General features: G+C 39.8%; 2 long non-coding RNA genes across 16 annotated transcripts in view; one reads left to right on the forward strand and one right to left on the reverse strand.

Moving 5' to 3' along the window:
• LOC112994232 (uncharacterized) overlaps positions 1 to 15,518 on the forward strand; it is a 63,836-nt gene extending 48,318 nt beyond the window's left edge. For 11 of the 13 annotated variants that reach the window (XR_010389950.1, XR_010389952.1, XR_010389954.1 and 8 more), the window contains one exon: positions 2,336 to 6,457. This is a non-coding gene — a long non-coding RNA (uncharacterized LOC112994232). Of the gene's footprint in view, positions 1 to 2,335; positions 6,458 to 14,375 lie in introns of those variants that run through there. The other 2 variants (XR_010389957.1, XR_010389956.1) reach the window with 2 other exon arrangements.
• LOC112994233 (uncharacterized) overlaps positions 1 to 21,125 on the reverse strand; it is a 38,362-nt gene that overhangs the window by 13,858 nt on the left and 3,379 nt on the right. Inside the window, exon 2 of one of the 3 annotated variants that reach the window (XR_003261898.2) lies at positions 17,867 to 18,027. The exons of the other annotated variants lie outside the window; for them this stretch is intronic. This is a non-coding gene — a long non-coding RNA (uncharacterized LOC112994233). The remainder of the gene's footprint in view (positions 1 to 17,866; positions 18,028 to 21,125) is intronic. 3 annotated transcript variants of the gene reach the window in all.

A 21,125-nucleotide genomic window follows, 5' to 3' on the forward strand; every position in this document is an offset into this window, starting at 1 on the left:
GTTTTTCACCATTCTGTATGATGTAAGGATAAAAGTTACACAACATTTTCTTGAGAAAAAGTAAAGAAATTGTCTAAACTAACCAGAGGAGATGAGATGGGCATTTCTCTATTTCTGAAAAACTCACACATTTCTGGATATTACTGATCTCTCAGTTTTAGAAATGAGTAACATTTCATACCATCTTCAGGATGCAAGTGATTGCTCTAAATAACATGCAGGGATTGGTGCTTCTAAAACCTAAAGGATCAGTCTCTCTGCATATTGGTCCATTCAAATGCTGAAGAAAGGGTTTCCAATATTGAGAGAAATAAGGGTATTTTCCGTTTCAGGGAAGAAAATTAAGGACACAATCTCCAAGTGTGAAATGCGAAACAGAGTAAAATTGAAAGGCAATAGAGGAGAGCAATCATCCTATGCAATTCTTTCATTTTGAGCCTCAGCGAGCAGTGAAGCTGATGAGAACACTCAGCTTGCATTTACCAAAAAGTATCATTTTAAGTTTGAGAAAGCTACTGTGTGGGCCTCGCTTGAGAGGGGCTTTTACATAAGGGGGGCCCTGAGGACTGAAACAAAGCAAGCATCACCTTTGACCCTGCAAAATTTGGTTGTAAGGAGATGAACATGTCCTGACAAAAGGACGAGGCCAGAGTAATGAAACAAGAATTTGATTGACAGCATGCTGACTGACAAGAAAATTACCCACGTTATATTGCACAGTGTTCAGCTGTGGTCTCTCAAAGTGGGAAGCAAAAATATTACAGATAGGTCAGAGAGTTTATGAACTTAAGGATGCAAAACTGATTTTTCATAGGGCAACATCACCTAAGCTAGAAAAGCCCTAACAGGAGAAAGGTTCAATTCAATGTTGAAAAAATGACTCAAACTCATAAATTTTGTTGTGGTCAGGTCAAAAAAGCTCTTTTATTTTCAGAGCTTTTCTGGATGATGTTTTTTGGCCTTAATATGCCATAATCTCCCAAACCTTTGTGCTGCCATTGTTAAATGAATTCCTTCCTTGATCTTCATCTTTAAACTAATTTGAAAAGACCTTCTCATTCACAAAGTAATTTTAAGAAAAAATATGGATTCTCCCCCAAATTACTAACCTACAACACTTGTTTTCACCGTGTGATACAGAGTTCTGTGGTTCTGACATTCACTTAGGACAAATCCCCAAAAAGGTAACTAAGAAAAAAAAGTCCATATTCACTTACATTTGCTATAGAGGGATCTGTACTTCCTGTAGGAAATGTTTTTGGTGATTGTTATCAAAAAAGATTGAAGGCTGCCTGTCTTCAGGTGTCTTCCAAGAAGTTGAGAAGAGGACTCCAGAAGAACCTGTCAGGGTTATAGTTGGTCTGTGCATGATCTCTCAAATATATTATTAGAGGTCAGAATTATTAATTCCAGGCTTGTGTAAATAGGCACAGAAAAAGCACCATCAGAACTGCTTGCTATGAAACATTTCGGCTTTCAGAACATACTTCGGCACAAGTACATTTCATTGAAAAATACTCTGCACAGATCTTAGAGCAGAGGCACTGCTGTGCAGCATGTTGCTACACCACAGGAGTGTGCAATGTGCCAGGCAAATGCCTTAGATGTGCATTAGCCCAAAGGAATGAGAGCGTTTCCCTCACTAATATCCAGATCCTTTCATTGTGAAAAAGGGCATACGCGTGATGAAGTTGAACAGTTACCATTAGAGGTCTGTGCTTAGGTGAAAGCAGCCAAGGTCTGTGCCAAAGGCAGTTATATTCCTTTGCAAGTTTTCCCTCTTTTGGTGTGTCAGTATTAGCTGAATTATTTTTAATCACACACCATGGCCTGTCAGCCCAAAAGGGGGAATTTTCATAAAAAGCTTTAATCGCTTCTTCCATAGAGACGGAGTTTCAAAACCAGGTGGTTGTGCTTTCTAGAGCATGATGGAACAGAGATGCTATTCCAGCAGTCACCCGAGTGCTGCACACTTTACGGTCCGAGTTGCTTAAATACCTCTGCCAAATGCTATTTCTGAACCTGTTGAAAAGTGCTCTTCTGGGTAAATGTGTGTGTGTGGGGGTATTTTTCTTTCCTAAAACTCATGTTCTTTCACTACTTAATGTCTCATCTCCTCATTAGAAACACCAAGCTCACATTTCCTATGGCTGGTTTAATACTTGTATTAGATTATCCCAGGCACTAGGGTGATACCACATTGTCTGTGCTCCAAGGAGTTCAAAGGTTTAGGATTATAAAATCCAGAAGGAAGACAAAGAAAAAAGGTTGGTGAGTAGGAAAATGAAGTAACATTTAAAATCTTTTTTTTTTCTCTCTCTCTCTTGCTTAACAGGCTGCATCCTTTGTTTATAAGCTGAATCCCTGCTGTGAAAAACAGAGCAAGGAAAAATACAGGATCTCATTTTTCTGTAAGATTGCCCTTTCTTAACTGTGACTTTCTGACCAGATCTTCTAAGAAATTACAAGTGTACTGGCTCTTCTGGGGGATAAGTCTTACTTCGTAGAGATAAGGAAAGGAAAAGCTATTGAGTATAGATTTGGCTAAGGAGTGTTTCTGACTGCTCAAGAACTGAATGGGCAAGCATGTTAAGGGAAAGGGCCAGTGCTTGGATTTGGGTCTTTGTTACAAACCCTTATGAAGTCTAATAGCTGAGACAAAGTTAAGCAATTAAACCTGGAAAATGCATTTTCTCTAAAATTGCACCACATGAGAATTAGTTATGTGTCCTTCTGCATGCCTATGACATATTCCTGTAGACGTTTTCCTGGCTTGGATGAAGCTGAAAGCACACTGGTAACCGGAGGTGGCCCTGAAGTCTCCAAACAGGATGCCAACATTCTCGCTACAACTGACTGGAACAAGAAGCTAATTTAATTATGAACTGCTGCTCCTAATGCAATCAGATCATCGATCTGATTTTTCATTTAATTTTTCTATTATTCCTGATGTAAGGTCATGTTTTATAGGGGAAAATTTTGTTTTCTTTTTTCAAACCTCCCTCTTGTCCATGTATCCCTTATTCTAACAGTAGCTGAGTGAGTCAAGGTGTCCACCAGTTCTCTGTAACAACTGAACATGTGATGTTTATGTAAACAGATTGGGCATGTGATGTCCTGTTCTGTATTTCTCTTCTAGCTATCACTGATTATTAATAGCACTCGAAAAAGAAAAGGAGAAAGAAAAAATGTTATGAGATGGCATGCTAATTCAGTCTTCACCTAGGACAGCAGCTGTCTGTGTCATATATCCTACATGTGTGTCTCACTTTGAGGTGTGTTTCAGAAGTAAATGAAATTTGAAAAATTAGAAGGGAACTATTTAGGGGAAAGCAAAATCAGTAAGATCACAAGAAAACGTCATCTGTCTGCTTTCGTCCCTTGCCCTCTGCCACTAACGAAGGCAGAATCAACATAGCAAGAAATTGGATTTCTTGACCCTGCTCCCTTTCAAGTCAGTGACAAAATTCCCATCAATTTCTACAGAAGTAGGCTTAGATTTTTCATCTGCAGTGTCTACTTCACAGCAGAACAGTATATGTCGTCTCAGCAGCACACCATTGTGCTGCCAAAATTCACTGAGATGCTTTGCACTGTCATTCAACAAAGTGAGTTGGGCTCACCTAAACTTTGCTAACAGCCAAATGTGTATAGACTGGCTGCTTTCAACGTACTAGATTTTAAGCCTTTCCTTCTTTTCCCCTTCTACTCTCCTAAAATACATGATATTCTCTGGACATTCTTGGTAAAACAAGCAAGATCTTTAAGGATATCCTATGTATTGACAGAGTTCTCAAATTGCTAGAGGGAATGTCATTCACCTTTCTAATATCATCCAAGACCTTGTATATATGCAAGTGTTGCATGAGCTTAAGTGACTCAACCTTAAATCAATCATGTTAGAACAGGGCAAACTCCCCCACTAAATGTGTTTGAACAAGTTTTAATCTCCCTTAAACTGATTTAGCTTGTGGCCTTTTGCAAATTAAGCCAAGCAATTTAAATAAGTGATAAACTGGATAAAGTGCATCACATGAAGAGGCATGCACAAGATTTCACTTGCTCAATTTAAAATTGATTTTGTTAAGCTGATGCAACTTCTCTTGTACAGGCAATAGTAAAGAATAGACACTTCACACACAAATAGGAGCTTCTTAGAAAGATTGCATCTCATGAATATAGAAAATTCCAATTAACTTCATACATAAGTATACCAAGGTATCTACATAACTTTACTGTCTGAAAGAAAGAGCAGGATATGAATAGTGGTAAACTGATCTGAACTGGTACTTCCACATGCAGTCTGGGGAAGGGTAAACACGGCTCACGCCGAGTATCCTCTTTATCTCAGATTTGTTTTAAAATGAAAGAAATGCGTTCAAAGACGGACGGGCTTGCAGTTAAGGCAGTCATCTGGAGCCCATTTCTATCCTTACCACAAGTTTATTTTACTAGGGATGCCATGTAGGGTCAGATTCAAAACAGCTCCTTTGGATGCTCAACTGTTCTTGGCCCTAGCAATTTGACCCCCACAGCTTTCGGATGGAAAGCCCAAATGCTGTGACGTGGGCTGCTGACAGCTAGCCAAAGGCAGCTGGCTCGACTCCCACCCCGTGCTCAGGAATTTAAGACCTCGAATCAAAGCTGCTCCTGAGGTGCTGCCATCTACATTGGATTCATACTACAGTCCTCCTCTCAAGGAATGAGAACCATTCTCATGAGAGGAACCAGCTAAGAAAAACAGTCTTGGGAAGAGACAGGAAAGGCATCTAACTTTTGCTCTAGGTGCCTATGGCAAGAACATTTTAACTGGGAGAGAGTGCCCTGGATTTTGTCTTGGCTTCGAAGAGTGACAATCCTTTTACATTAGATGGCCACTGGATAACAAAGGAATCAAAAGAAAATCCAGAGCACAAGGACTACAATGCATATCTCCCATTCTGAGCTGAAACCAACCAGTGTTCAGAAACTGATGCACCCAGGATTAAGAGGTGGACTTGCAGTGCTTTTTTATACCAAAATAGATCTGTAAAGGATGCAGATGCCAGAAACCAAAGACATGATGGTGTTTACCACCCAAGACCAAAATGATTTCAAATGAGGCCTTGTTTAGCTGCTACTGCAATCACAAAACATCTTCCTATCTGAATCCACAGCATCCTAACACTCTGCTTCTGTGCACAATACTTCCGCAGAGTGGGCAACCTGGCATGTACCAGTAGGTCAGTGTTTGAAGGCCTGAAAAGATATTTACGTATGGAGCATTGACTTATTGTCAGTGTAACAGATGTTCCTCATTCTAGAGTTCTCAGTCTAAATAAAGGAGATAACATTTTTTCCCCCAACCTCTCTTTATCTCCATTTTATAGAATAAGCTCCAAGAGCTTGCTATATCTTTCTTAGTTTATGTTCTTCTGTTTTAAATGAACATCCTGAAGAAGTCATTATATTTGAGGTAGACCTTGACAATGAGACAATGCATTTACCCAGAGAAAAAACAGACATACCGAGCCAGAAAGAAAGGTGATGCACCAGGTTATTTGTATCAGGTTCAGCATTTCACATTATTGTACTTCATTGAGAGCGATAATAGATCCTGCTAATGCCCTGCACTTCCAAAGTAAGTTTTCGGACCCTTCCAGCAGTTGCATGCACTGCCATCCTGGAAAACATATCTCAGTTTATTTTGACAGGGACCACTTTCCCTCAGCCATAAATGTCTCAATAATCCTTCGTGAATGGCTGAAGTTACTGAAACCTCCTGCACTGCAGTAATATATTCCTTCCTCTAACAGACAGGCTTGTTTTCTGAAGGTTTATTGAAAAATGAAAGTCTCATATAAAATGTATTTCAGATCATTTAACTTTTCTATCTCCTTTTATAATCCAATGAATTTTATTCATTTTAGTAATCTCCTTCTGGGCCTAAGTACTGTGGGGCTGAGATTAAAATACAGTGCATATGAATCTGGGTTCATAAAAGAAATTAAGTCTCTTCTTGCTTATGAGGTTGCAGTCACTTGAATCAGCCAACGCAGCTGAGAAATGGATGAGAGTAAACTGCCTGCTAACTGATTTTTATTCTTCGGTGTCTACACAAATCATGTTCAGATGGTTCAGCTACTATCAAAATTAGGGTTGATAAAGCTGACACCTTTCTGCAGGGAATTCTTTCTTGAGACATGAAACTGAAGCCCGTATCAGTATTTCTATAGCACTATCAGCTGATCAGATCAGTGACAAGGTTTAGCAGCAAGCTGACGTCCACAGCAGTTTCTCCTTGCTCTATTTCCGCAGAGATGGTGCAGTAGTGTAAGCACAGATGTGGTTGATGGTGATGTGCTGCCCTAGGCAAATACCAGAGATCTCTGAAGAGATAAGGTACTTGTCCTTTGATGCATGTGGCCTCCACTGAAGCAGTGCAACTGTGGCCCAGCATAGTAAAAGTGAAAACCTCTTTCTTGTGTATTGTCTTTCACCATCAACTCAAAGAATCAAAGGACTGTTCTGATTTCACATAATTAGTCCAACTGAAACAGTTCAGGTCAATGTCCTTAGAATGTCAGAGGACTGGAAATAAACTAATTCATGTTTGGCTCAACCCAATCTCAAAACAAATCTGAGAGGATTTCGCTTACTGTAGGTTTTTTTATTCTCCTGCATAGTCCTGAGCTGTATGGAAACTATTAGTTTGATACTGAGAAAGTACAAGATCTTTTGACCTATCTTCTTTGGACATTAAATGTTTTTTAATTCATTAAAATGAATTAAAAACAAGATGTAATTTTACTGGAAAAATTAATTAGAACTCTTTTACTTGAAAAAAAAAGTGACATTAAAAAAACAGAATATTCCTTCTGGAATCAAATAAATAATTCCTTACACTTTTCAAAACCAAAAGAAAAAGCTTTAAGTAGAAAAAATATTCATGCTGTTTCTAAATTTGTTAACTATGAAACAAAATCTATAAAAAATGGTATAAAAGTATGGTTTGGGGGGATTTTTAATTGGAAAGGGAAAAAATGAGCAATGCTGCCCAGGCTTTTCTGTCACCAGGAAACACTATAGGGTAATATAGTGCTTTTTAATCTCTGTTGAGAAACCTTCCCAAATTTCGTTTCCTTTAGCTCATAACTGGAATATTCATTAGTGTATAATGCAGACTTGGGGGACTTTGAACAAAATGCACAATAGATGTGGATCCAGGATGGTATAATTACAGGTTTCCATTATCCATGGTGAGCAGAGCAAGTTCAAGATTAGTTTCTCTTGCTATATTATACCATTTGAAAGAAAGTGTCAGACACATCAGGCTAAAATAGGATGATATTCTTCCTACACAAGCACAGAGCAAGCACTAATGAGCTGACTCTTCTGTCAAATTTGGAATATACAGGAATTGACCTGCGAGCACGTCAAGGAGGTTTCTGAAGTACATAATTTAACTAGTAAATAATAGGAAAAGTAGGTCAATTGATGCTTACCACTCTCCCAAACCAGTGAATTGCCAATGAAAAATACTGGCTGAATGGTGTAAAAAAGTTATGCTAAAATTTGGAACTTGCAAATCAGTAGAACACTCCCAGAAAATCCTTCGCTAGGAAATTAGATAAGCTGGAAACATGCAATGAAACATGCTCAACTGATTAAAGAGAGACTTTCCAGATAGCTTTGGAAACAAGAACACAGCCAAAGTCAAGAGTCAAAAGTGGTTCATAAAATGTGAATAAGCACTCACTTTTTCCCTCTCCCCATTAGAAAATCTGGTATGTAATGCACAAACTTTGACGGCCCATTATTTATCCTCCTGTGCCTTTTTGCTGGCTAGAGGAAATACAGTGTGGGTGACTTCTCATCATCCTCATGCTTAATGACCAAACTTGAATTCCATCCTTAATTTCAGCATAGTCTGGCATTGGTCAGACTTGGAGAGGCCAATGGAGTACTGCTAATAAGGATGGAGTATATGTAATAAGCATGAAATGCTTATTACATTTCCTGACTAGACTAGATTTGTTGTCCTAAGTGCTGGTGTAAAAAAGGATGGGGAGGAATTTTTATGAATGTTGTCCTTGGTGTTGTTCAATAGAAAGAATAGTGGTCGTGGGTCTACAACAATCTCTGCAGTGCTGAGAGCATCCTCAACACCTAGCATTTGGTTTGCATCCTCTACTGGGTACTGTGGCACTGGAACACTCCTGGGTCAATATACATTAATTCAGGTCCAAACTACGTAAATACAAGACTACACTTGAGTCTGCAAGCCCTGTATTTGAGTAAGGGCAGTCATTTAGTAGTTCTGAATATACTGATTTGAGGTAGTCTGGAGGTTACTGCATCTCATTCTGTTATACGATGTAGCCAAACGCTGAGATATCCTGTAAGGTGGATGCAAAAAAAAGTTTACAGTTACATTGCAAACATGATGGAAGTTTCCTCTTTCTTCAGTGCTAAAGCTTTTGGAATGAAACCCTAATGGTAATGCACATAAATATAGAAAACATTTACAATACTGGACCATGATTTATCACTTAGTCTCCATTCATAAGCCAAAATGTAAGTTAAAGTTTGTACAAAAAAAGGCACACAAAATGATGACCTGCTGGATTTGACACTGAAGCCTGTGATTAATCATTAACCTCACCTTTGACCTGGCTCAACTTCTTTGAGGAATAAAGGTTAGGGCTACCTCAGGACAAAGACTGTCCATTCCTCATTCTGCAACCAAAGCTATTAAACCACTGAATTTCTGATGTTGGTTCACATCGTAGGCTCAGACAGCCTATTCTGAAGGTATTTACCCTTTTCATGTTGTCCAAGTCACAGTAAAACTGTAATAATGGTGACTCCTTTTTAGCAAATAGAGCACTTAGTAAAACCTTGGTGTGCCCAATACATTGGTTCACGCCACTGTGAAGTTATGTCAGCAGAAATGAAATGCATCAAAATCCTGCTTCTGCTACAATGAAAATAATTCCTGTTATTATGACAGTACTCTTACACTTTTATCCAGAGACAGGTCACAAATTCAGGATGCCAGATAAGATGTGGCTGAACAACTTGGTCTTCATTTTTCTTGGGTTTGGAAAAAAAATAAAAGAAACCATATACATCACAATTTATGGAGCAATAAATGGACTGAATAGTGGAATAAACATCAGTAGAGAACATAAAGATGCCATGAAACATTTCCACCAAAATGGCTGAAATCTTGCTTCCCTGACAAATCCACCAAGAGACATTTTCATTCCTTTGTATTTCTGTAAAACTAAGGATAGTCTGTACAAAGGGAGAAGAGACTATTAAGAGATTAAAAACAAAAGAAGTTTTAACTTCACACATTACATGTCTTTCAGTGATGCTATTAGGGAAATTAATGAAACCCATTTTCTTTACTCTGGGGCTCTGGAAAAGTCATTAGATCGGAATGAATATATAACACTACATCAATCTAATTTCAAGAGAGGGAATCGGCAAACCAATGAGCAGATGCAGCTTCAAAAAATTCACCTTAATGGCAGTAATGCAAGCTTCATGAGTTACAGTAGAAAGCAAATTAAGAACAACACAAAGAGACAATGATTCAATGGAGCACAAACACGACAATTAAGTGCCTCTGTCTATTCAGCATCAACTTGACAATTAACAATGCCATTTTACTAATCTCAGGATTTGGCTCTTCCTGTTCATCTGGATGATACCCTCCCAGCCCTCTCTTTCTCAAACACAGATTGAAAGTATGTGCCTTTAAATAGCATTGCATTTGGTGACTTTGAAATTTCATTTAAGGAGATAACTTTGCAGATTATTGTTTGGGGGAAGTTGGGGGGGGGGTTAAAATGTAACTACTTTTAAATTGTACCTTCATTCAAGCATTTATTTAAAACCTTAATATACACTGTTCCTCTTTTTAAGTTACACACTTGGTTCTTCTCATTTTTTATTGCTAGTATTTACTTTTTAAGAGTCACTCCGAAATCAAATTAAAAATAAAATTGACGTTTATACAAAAAAAAGAAAAAACCCAAACAAATTCTATAGGCCTCTGTGGAACCAGCAAGATAACTGAAACTGAGAGAATGCAAGTTTGTGACATGAGTGACTAAAGCTCCTGCTTCTGTAGTATAACAGATAAGCACCTTTGCTGATTTTTAGAGGTTTTGCAGACCTCCTACCTGCATTAGTAGTTCTCTGGAGCTTGGATTTTTCCTAGAGATTTTGCCTTGCATCATGGGGAAAACGCTGCAGACTCCCCACATACACCAGTGGGCTCTAGTACTCACCAGATACAATCGGCTGCAAGGAGGCTGTATGTAAACCAGGAACAGCATAAGATACTACTACCTCAGCTCTGTGTTCAAAATAATACACCTTGCATAGCTTTGCAACTTAGCCTTTACAGCTGGCTCTTCACCAGGTGGCTAAGTACAGAGCAAAGCCATGTTTGTCTTCTGCAGCTACAGCCTTACAGGCAGGATCTTCAGACCAGCTTCTAGCACAAGACCTTCCCCCACCAACCTCTACTTTCTTTGGAAGAATGAGATCAATTAATTTCCAGTTTCTTGAAGCCAAACCCTGCCCTTCGATTGAAAATTTTAGTGTAAAACTCTTAGCTCTCAGTTAAGACTTGTTATATCCTTGATGGCAGTCAAACTGGCATTTCCCATGTAAGTAACATTTTGTTTGTATAACATTCAAGTTTTTGTGGGCGTATCTGCACAAAGTAGGAACATTCTTGATTCCCAACTTACTGTTTATGACTGTTCATCTCGTATTATTCCTCCTCTCTACAAGTTAGAACACTCCTCCTTTTAATGAGTCAAATACAGTATGTTTGGAGAAATCAAGCACTCACCAAGAATATCAAACACCAAGTCAAAAGCTGACTGGAACATGCTGCTTGAAAATCTTTCTTGCAATAAATGACTTTTGCTGCTAGTGAGCAGCAATGAATAATGCCCAGTGGGAAGGATTCAGACAAACTGCTGATGTCCAAACAAAAGCAAGAGACAGTAAGACCACTTGGGAGCTGGTTAACCTTAGGTGGGATGCTTTGATCTTCAGAGTATGTGCGAAGAAGCACAGAGCTCGCATATTGGCCAAAATAATCACTGGTGCAGTGACTGTAACTGATACTGTCTAACAAGTGCCCATGTTGAAAAATAAAAGACTGCATGACCCAGCACTTCTCCGACAAATATGATTTTCCCAACAACCCTCATCAATCTCCAGTTAAGATTTAGTGTGACAACTGACTGACTTGCCACAAAAAAGAGGCTTAGAAACAGTATGTGTTACATCTTCTCTTGGAAATACTGTATTTTGCGGAGTGGTAACTGTCATTCCACTAAATTTAATGAAAGACAAGTATACAGAGCAGATTTACAAGCCTAATGCTTTATTGCTACTGCAACAATGTTTTTGTAATCAACAGAACAACTATGCTGTAAATGTAGTTTATACTTTTCCTGGCAGAAAGTTTTATAACATTTTATAAATGTCAAGAAAGGTGGAAAATAAAAAGAGGGAGGGGGAAGCTGGAGGGAGCCTGGTCTATTTATTTATTTTTCTCTCTTGACAGCTTCATTCAGAGACCGGGATCCTATTTGTGAGTAAATGGCATGAGTTCAGAAACTAATAAATTCCTCCAAAATGGAGAGACTTGAACAATTTGGTGCTAAAGAGGAGTTACTGTAATTGTGAAATGAAGAAAACCAGCTTCTAGGCTGTGCTTTAGCAAAAAAATTGCGGAGCTAAGAAAGTTTACATTTTTAATAAAGCCCTTCTGAAATGGCTGAGGTGCTTGAAGCAGATTCTGACTTAGCGGTGCTCACAGAAGGACAAACTTCTTCTGGAGAGACAAGGGCTGTCACTGTCACCACTGAAAAGAATAAAGGCAGTACAGACTCAGGGTAGTAATTACTTGCTAGACAAGGCACTGAGGAAGCGACTCCTGCCTGCAGCCAAGGAGGTGCACTGGAGGCATTCTGACTCACCGAGGCACCTTTGTTGTGGTTCTGCAGTCCTTATAAACGTCCTGGACCCACCAGCACTGCAAATCTGATTCAATCATATGTGTGGCACTGCCCCTCTCCTGGGTTTAGCGTATTGTTCCACATTACAGCTTCACTGATGTGAATGCAGCCTGCTGCCAAAATATGCCTTTCTGCTCTGCCGCCCCCCCCCCCAACCCCCGCTGTCCTGTGCATTTCACTCCACCTTCTCCATGTTGGAGACAGTACTCCTACACTGATGTAGTACCTTGATAGCAGGAGTGAGTTCTCATCAGGAAATGGAAGAGCAGAATCACTCTTTCAGCAGTAGCCTGTTGGTACTCTGGGGTTGTTGTAATGCAAAACCGGATCCTTAGCCAGAATACCTGCCTTGAGGATTATGCTTCTGCTCTAGCTGGACACCAGATCCCAGTTAAAGTTAGAGCACTAACTAAAGTTAGGGCAATATCTGATACAACATGAAGCCTGATGCACAAAGTTTCACTCATCTCAGTTTCTCAAACGAACTTGAACTAGCAGTGTGGCCGATATCAGTTCACACAGCTGTGACATTTTTGAAGTGATGTCAGGAGATTGAAAACTTGAATTTACTGTATCATCGAACCATAGCCTCAGACCCAACACCTCTTGAGACTTCTAATCAGCTGGTGAACCTTATGCATATCCCATTGCCCAAGGCCAAGCCTCAAATCCTCTAGGTTATTAGAAAAGAAAGAAATAACATAAGCACAAATACATTTAGGTAGCGGAAAGCTTTCTAAAACAACAACTTCTCTTAGTTCTAATCTATTCACATCGTCAGTCTCCAGACACTAGCTATGGATGGACATATCCCTAAGTATAAACGTATTTACAGCTACAGTAATGCACCTCTGAGACATCACACTAACACCTTTACTCTGCCTTTTTTACAATACAGGCATCATTGTTGCTGCATGGGTCTAAAAGAGACTTGATTTTGAGAAAATTTTGTTTCTCTAGTGTAGTAAGTACTGCCTTGCTTCAGTTTCTACAATGACTGCTCTTTGCCCTTTACAGTAAACCCAATTCCTCTTTTTTTAATTGGTGATATACCTGGCTTATCATTAGTTTCTCTTGAAATTTCAAGATGGGCCTCTCAGCCTTGATGCACGTTCCTTGTCTGTCTCTTTCACTCGTGATTTAATTTCAGTTGGAGCTTATCAGAACACAGTATTTTTGTATGAAGGTTTGAAGATTTTTTTTCTTGACCAAATTTGTCATAAGTCTGCTACTTAAGCCTGTTAAGAGCCAACAAAAATTATTTTCATTCACAGTTTCAGCCAATCCTCATTCCAGTATTTTTGCATCTACACAGCATGGCACAGAAATACCTTTATACTTTGACATCTTTTAACTGAGACATACAATTTAGGTATGATTTAGCTTAAACCTTTTTCACCATGGACCAGTTTACTCTGGATTAGCCACTGGTGTAAGTGTAAACACCAGCAACTACCACAGAACAGCTAACAGGTCATAACTTTCTACACAGCCACATCACTTTTTTTTTTGGTAGATGCATGACTGTCATCCATCCTTCTCACACAACATCCCTGTTTCTCAGTTTATCTATGTCTGTCTGTGATTGTAAGCATACACCTTACTAAAGCAGTGGACATAACCTGCGTTAAAAAGCCTTTCTCATCCCCTTATCATTCTGTATTTTGATCATATGAACACCAGAGAACCTCAGCAAATATGCATTTGAACAGCTTCCATTCTTGCACTGCTGTAGAAAAACCTTCCAAGGAAGTTTCTGATGTGTGAATTTTTCATATGCATGCCTAAAATTTTAGCCTGTATAGCCTGAATATTAGATTCTGCCTTCAGTAATGAGTCTTATCCTAAGCTGTGATGTAGCCCACAGAAATACAGTGGTAAGTTGGGTCATTTCTTTTGCTGTTGATTTTTCTTCCCTGGCCCCTAACACATCATGGGATTTCTAGGAAAAAGCAGCGAACTACTGGTGAGCAGTACTTGTAACTACTAAATGTACATTTGAATACAAGAGAGAAAGAAACCTGAATGCTTTCAACTTAGCTTGTAATTTAGTGTTTGGTTATACTGTGGCCTGTGTTTGTAAGAAAGCAGGATTTTACAGCTCAAAAGGTAAATGCTACTGCTTTTTTTTCCTGGGGCTGCTCTTGTTCAATGCCATGGCAAAAAGCCTTCCTGACAGTAAGCATGAAGCCTAGCAGGGAAGGAGCAATATGCCTTTCTCCTTGCTTTGCAGACTTTCAGGAACCCTCTGAACTGTAGAACCTTTCTGTGCCCACACAAAGTTGTTTTGCATAGTCCACATGAGTTGCCTTGTTATAATCCACATATCTTATTTTGCAGGGAGCTCTCAGATACCTGAAATCATGTTTGAAAACCTGTGAGAAAAAAGAAGTATCAACAAAAATGTGGGTATTATGTATTTAAACTGGAACTGCTGTCATTATCACTTCAGGCCAAAATAACAATGTTAATAGCTGAGGTCCCAGGAGCAGCTAACTGACCTGAAACTGCCAGCCTAATTCACATGTTCCATCACACACAGCCTTATTTTTCTTTAGTTTTGGAGTAGGTACTACTCAGTATGCAGAAGCATGAAGCGTCATAACACAGTATGAATCGACATGGGCTTAGACTCTACTGTTTATACTCATGATGATTAATATTGTACTAGAGCTGCGTGAAAAATGGATTTCTGTTTGTCAGCCAACAAAGTAAACAAATGGGGAAAAAACTGGTGACTGAACAAATATTCAATTCCAGGCATTTAATTTTTTTTTGCTCTCGATTTTATTTTTAAAGGGAACTTTTTTTCTGAAGACAATTCAGAAAGAAACAAATCAAAATATTCCAGGTAGAAAGAGACAAGGGTTTTTTCCTTTATGACCTGAGTCCTCTCTGGTAGTCTATTGTCGAAAGAGTTTTAATTTGCGAGTTAAACCGCAATTACCTTGTTGATTTTTGGTGCCTTACTGTACCTCAGCCTTTTGCATTGCTAAGGGCCTTGACTCCCCCCAGCAGCTGGGTACCTCAGGTCAGCAGGGCCCCTCCCAGTGCCTCCCTTGGGGCAGCAGTGCCCCAGGCTGTTCTGCTTTCGGGCCACGCTGGGGAAGCCAGTGGGGCATCTGCCCCAAGTGGAACAGCCGATCAGCAGGCAGTGTCTGCTCCAGCAGCTACGTGCTCAAAGGGGCGCTGAGCACATCACCAGTGGGAGCAGCCAAGGGGGAGCCCAAGCAGGCCTAGTGGTTGCAGGATGGGGTGGGGACACTGATACCCCAGGGAGGCCCTCGCTGAGGACCCCACTGCTTTGCCTCTCTTCTTCACTCTCTCTCTCTCCCTTCTGTTTTAGTTTTTTCACCCCAAAATAACTCTGGCCCTTAGAGTCAACATGTGCCCTCAGCTATTGACTCCACAGATAAATCTTTGTGCCTATGAACCTGCCTCCGCATTACGCTATGCTTTTGTTATCTTGCAATAAAAGTATTGCTTAAGTCATCTTATCTAGGCTCTTTTAGTGCTTCTATATGCAATGTGTGCACACATGGGGAGATACTTTCTTCAAATGTAGCATTATTCATCTTTTTTTAAAAAAAAGAAAAGAAATGAACAAAAAGCTTCACATCCCCAACCCATGCATCTTTTACCATTTCGGCTCATACAGTTTGGCTAAAAATTTTACAGGTTTTCTTAAAGGCAACTTAGCTCATTTCGCAAAATACTGAATAGTGTATCATAAAGGAAGATTAAAAACAGAATCAAAATTTTGGGGCACAGAAAGAGAGGCTGCCCTGACAGTGTTAGCAACAAATATAGGTGAATAGGCCTTGGGCCACTGTCATTCCCCCCCTCCCCCTTGCTTTATTGCACAGCTTAGCACGCTACAATGTCTTCTCATCTCACTGGTTTCAAACACAGCATGCTATTGTGATATATTCAAAACAGCATTTATCACAATTCACAAAACACCTGCTCTAAACAACTGTGCTAATCTGCTAGAAACATCCAATGAGGATCCTATATAATCCTTAATAGCTCTTGTGTTTTTAACTGGTAGGACTGTAAAAATTAGTCACTGCTGGACAACACTGAGACAGTGTTCACCTGACTCACTGTTCACCGTGACAGCACTCTGCTCACAATTCCTGCCATCACCAGTGCACTGCTAGGGATTCAAGTGTACGTTTTTGTGGGAGGTGGGACAGGTACACCATCTTTAGCTTAGGAAAGCAGTATCTGTCATTTGACTGGTGAGTTGTAGAGAGTGATCTGTGTCAATTGGTACACTGATCTCATTCAGCAAACAGTGCTTTCCACCAAGAGTAACACCAGGTCCAGAAGGATGCTAATCTGCAAGAGAAAGTCCTTGCAAGCACCAACAGAGAAAAAGAGACCACAAAAATTAAATCAGAAACCAAGTGGAAAATGAATTATTGAAACAAGCTACCAATGAAGCTACCAAATGTCATTTTGTACTACTTTGTTTTTACAGGATTCATTTTAAAGAGGGAAGAGGGGGAAGAAAAAAAAAAGCTTTTAATAACTCTTAAAAAGAGGTTTATGAAGAACCTTTCCTTTCCTATCCTATCCATCCATCAAGCACTGCAAGGCAACAAGAAGATTATGGTGAAGAGAATTTACATCCAATGATCCCCTTCTATGGGTGCCACTTCTCTAGTCCATGTGGTGCCACAATGAAATCTTGTTGACTCCTGTCATGGCAAGCGTGATTAGCTAGCTTTGCATACGCAATGTTGCCTGTGCTACTTTACCACACACTCACAGCAGTGTTCCCTGACCACCACAACTGTACCTTCATCTTCAGGGACTCAGCCTTGAGCTGAGCAGTCCTAAGTTAACCTTCTCTTGTAAGAACAATTTAAAGCATTTGGCTGTGGGGTAGAGCCACAGCCACTAGAATAGGCAGCAGGACGCTTCTTGCTATCCTGGTGTTCTACCTGTAGTAATTTGGTTATTCACTAAAGCCAAGGACTGCCTGTATAACTGGTGCTCCTTAGTGTGAATGGTAAGCTCTAAGTTGTAAGACCCTTACAAGGAACTCCTGCTACAGTCTCCAACAAGGATACCCCAAACCATGGTAAAAGGGGTAATATGGAGGACATCAGCTTAGATCACTTGTGTGCTCAGAAGCAGCTGAACAAGAGAGAAAACAAGTAAAGAGAGGCAAGACAGGAAGATGCCACAAACAGTTAAGGAACTACTATCACAGCAAATGAGTCATTACAGAAGGATTAGCACCTAGTCTGATGCACTGCTTCTAGTCTGCAGATGTTCATTGATCCACTTGGCACAACCACGTAAGATGTACCTCACGCTTTTCCAGGATGGGTTCTTACACCTCACACTCCAAGCTGATGCGAGAGAATGAGAACTACTTTCTTCCCTATGCAGGAGATATTATGAATTGCACTGATAAGCACTTCACACATTTCCCCCCCCCCCCCCCAACTTCCTTCCTCCTAATTTTGTGTCTCAGTGTTAACAGAACAGGTTTGACCTACTCCTGCCATTTGTTGCATCTGTTTGGTTACTTGCATGGTTTTTTTTAATGCATGGGTTTTTTCGCATGGTTTATCTGTGCCATTCTTCTGAATTGAAACATTGAGCTGGTGTTTCTTGTTACCTCAGATAACATCTTCATTATTATAAGATGAATTTCATCCTGTAGTCTTAGAAATTCACAGCTACCTACATGCATAAATACATAAAACACCAACCACTACTCCCACTTTATAAGGGTTCATTACACTAAGGAGTAAATATACAGGTGCAGCTGATGACACAAGATCACAGTGGTCAAGACTTCCTTCAGTCACCTGCTTCTTGATGTAAAAGATCTCCTCTTTCCTTTCAAACACTGGAGGGCAGGGTTGCAAACAGCTCTGCACATGATGCCTTCCGCTTTCAAATGTTTTGTATTCACTGTTATTCATCCTCCAACCAGCTTTGCAATGCAGCATCATTGGTTCTTGCTGGTCTGCAGGGCACAGAAATGACAGTTGGCAATGACTTGAGACATCATCTAAGATCTTCAGCTGTTGATCTTTAGCTATTTGGTCTGTTTCTGCACATTCACCTTCCTTCATTCACTTGACAGGGCATTACCTACCTTGTGTGACCCATGTGGGCCAACTGCAAGAGGGCTGCACAGCCCGTTAGCCTGACAGATTTGATCACAGCAGGAGTCACTCCAACAGCTGAGTCATGCTACAGAAGAGCAAAGGTGAGACATTCCAGGTTTTTCCATCTACTGGAGAGATCAAAGGATGCAGACAGTGCTTTTGTAGGAGGGGAGGCTGACCCCAAGCACTTGCAGCTCCTCTCAATGCTATTCTCCTGTCCAGTGGTGCAGTATATTGGAAGATCTCACAGGAGCCTCTCCACTGCCTTGGCACCTGTTGGCCACGATGGTTGTTCATACGCAGGAGGTATGAGGATGGTGCATACATCCAAGTGCACTGACATTCTGCAGGCTCAGAACTGGCAGCAGCTTTATACCAGCAAAACTCATCTAAACCAGCCAAGTGTCCTGATGTAGCTGGTACTGATGGTGTCACAGACTGGCAGACTTAGCTTTATGGTAACTATCAAGGGGAGAAAGGCAAGGAGGATGGATGGATCACAGTTCCAGAGAGCAACACAAGCATACACCCAAGGCCACCTGCACGCTTATACAGCTTGCACTGAAGTCTGGACCACAAACCCTTTACTTTTTGATCCAAACACAATTGCTGATTCTTCCTGCTCATGAAATTGATGGGAGATGTCTGCACTTACCTTATGAGAAAAACCAGGCTGGCACAAGACATGTCTAATATTCACACATATTCAAACACTGTAATCCCAGGCTATAATTATGCTGCTGAAATTTTATGGTTTCAATGAGCATAAAACTCAGGTATTTCTATCCCAAAGGCAAAGGCTTCTACCAGCGGAACTGAAGAGCAACTCTGGGAGGTTTTAGTCCACTAGAACTTTATGGGTCACACTGGAACAGTTGCAGTTTCATCTAGCAAGGGTAGCAAACTTATATCCACTATTCTGCTCCTTCATAATCCCTACTAGACTGCTGTCTGTATGGCTCCTTCACTAGCAGGGATTCTCTTCATGCATTCTGTCCCACATATTTTAAATACCCTGGATGTTTTGCTCTCTCCTCCCCACCAGAGGGAGGGATTTATCAACCCTATTATCCCTGAAAAAGGCTGTTCCCCCCGCCAACACACACACCTACCCCCACTCCTTAGTTTGTGAAGTCAGCAGACCAAGAACACTCAATTTCCGCACCGTAGAAGACCTTTTTCCAAAACTTTGCACCTTGCTGACAGCATGGCTGATCTCTCCATCCCACTCCTCTCCTAATGCCTTTTTCAGAAAGCGTTTCCAGCCTGCTTATCCTTCCAGAGCAGACTTGGCAAAAAATTGCAGCCTGCATCATCCATCAATTGGGAGCTCAATGCAAAGTACTGTGGTCCCCAAGTGTGTGAGAGAGATATTTCCGTTCTGAATAGGAAAAACATAAAATTTTAATATGGGGGATTATACAGTGAACTTCCAACACCCCTTCTTTATTAAAAGAATAAAACACATACAACTGATGCTGGCAATAATGGAAAGTTGTCTTCTGTAACAATCAGGTTTAATTGTTCATTCTGACACACTCCAGCACTCTATTAAACACAGATTACTCAGGACTGAATAAATGAATACAAAGTAAGCTGGCCCACCGCTCTGCACACATCAGTGGAAATAATGAATTACATCATTTCATGAAAATGCATAAGGGCCAGGGAAGGTCAAGAGCTTGTTATAATTTCATGTTGACCGCTTCTGCTCCATATTTCTAAAACAGAGCATTTTATGGGGATGGCTTATTTCTTGCAAGAGGTCATTCTTTTATACTGGATTTTTTTTTTTTATTAAAAAGAGAGAATTTGTAGAAATCAGGTGTAGGGTATTTGCTTTTAAGTACTTTTAAATTATACAGCCTATACTTTTATTAGTTAAAACAGTTATAAAGTTATTTGTTTTTGTTCAATGCAATGATTGATTTTGCTAGTGAATACACAGCAGGAGACATATCCACCAGCAGAGGGAGTAGACTAGAATGCTTCAAATTCTAAGTTTCTCATTGTTGTTGCAGCACTTCAAAATCTCTGCTAGTCAGAGAACTATTTTGCTAGGTACAGTACATAGGAATGGTAAGAGAATCCTTGCACTAGTGGTTTTAGAGTTCAAATATGTAAGAAAGCCTAGCTGCAAAAATAGCAAGGCTTGCCAATTTTGTGCTTTAAAAGATTTACTTAGTTTATAAGAGAAAGCATAATGAAACAAAAACATCAGCAAATAAAGGTACTGTGCATGTTACTACCTTACATACTAATAAACTCTGTGCAGCTATTACATGGGTAATGTTCTGTAAAAGCATATCGTATACAAAATGATTCGCATGAATGGTATTTGGTTTACTAATCCCATCAACCTTCCTGCTCAGTCCAAAGGACAAACTGACATTCCCTGTGATATCCCAAGTCTATAATTGAATAGATACTATATCCTTTTCCCTTTGCTCATGTTTTGACATTTTCTGAAGCCTGTGTATTTGAAGGTTATTAAGTTCTTGGAAAGCAGAAAAGCAGAAGCTGGTGCTAATGCTCCCCCCCAAATTATTTTCCCTTTAATGCATTCAGAAAAATTACTGAAAGCTCTAGAACATACTATGCAAGATTCTCATCAGGCTGAAAGCAAGTGATTTGAATGACCATTTACAAATACATGTCAAAAAAAAAAGTCAAGTACTCAAACTGTTGCTTTGCACAAGAAGTATGACTTTAACTTATGACCCAAAAAGCTCTTCATGGGGTTTTATACATACATATATGTGTGTGTATATATATATATATATTCTTCTATGTGTATATATATGTGTGTGTATATATATAAAAATATAAAAATATAAATATAAATATATATATATAAAAAAAATATACATAGAAGCTGATCCAAGGCCCCTTGAAGTTAAAGCTCATTACTGTTACTGAGACTCCAACGCCAGATCTCTACTTATCTGGGAAA

Source organism: Dromaius novaehollandiae, chromosome 7 (genome assembly GCF_036370855.1).
Source record: "Dromaius novaehollandiae isolate bDroNov1 chromosome 7, bDroNov1.hap1, whole genome shotgun sequence".
NCBI classification, from domain to species: domain Eukaryota; kingdom Metazoa; phylum Chordata; class Aves; order Casuariiformes; family Dromaiidae; genus Dromaius; species Dromaius novaehollandiae.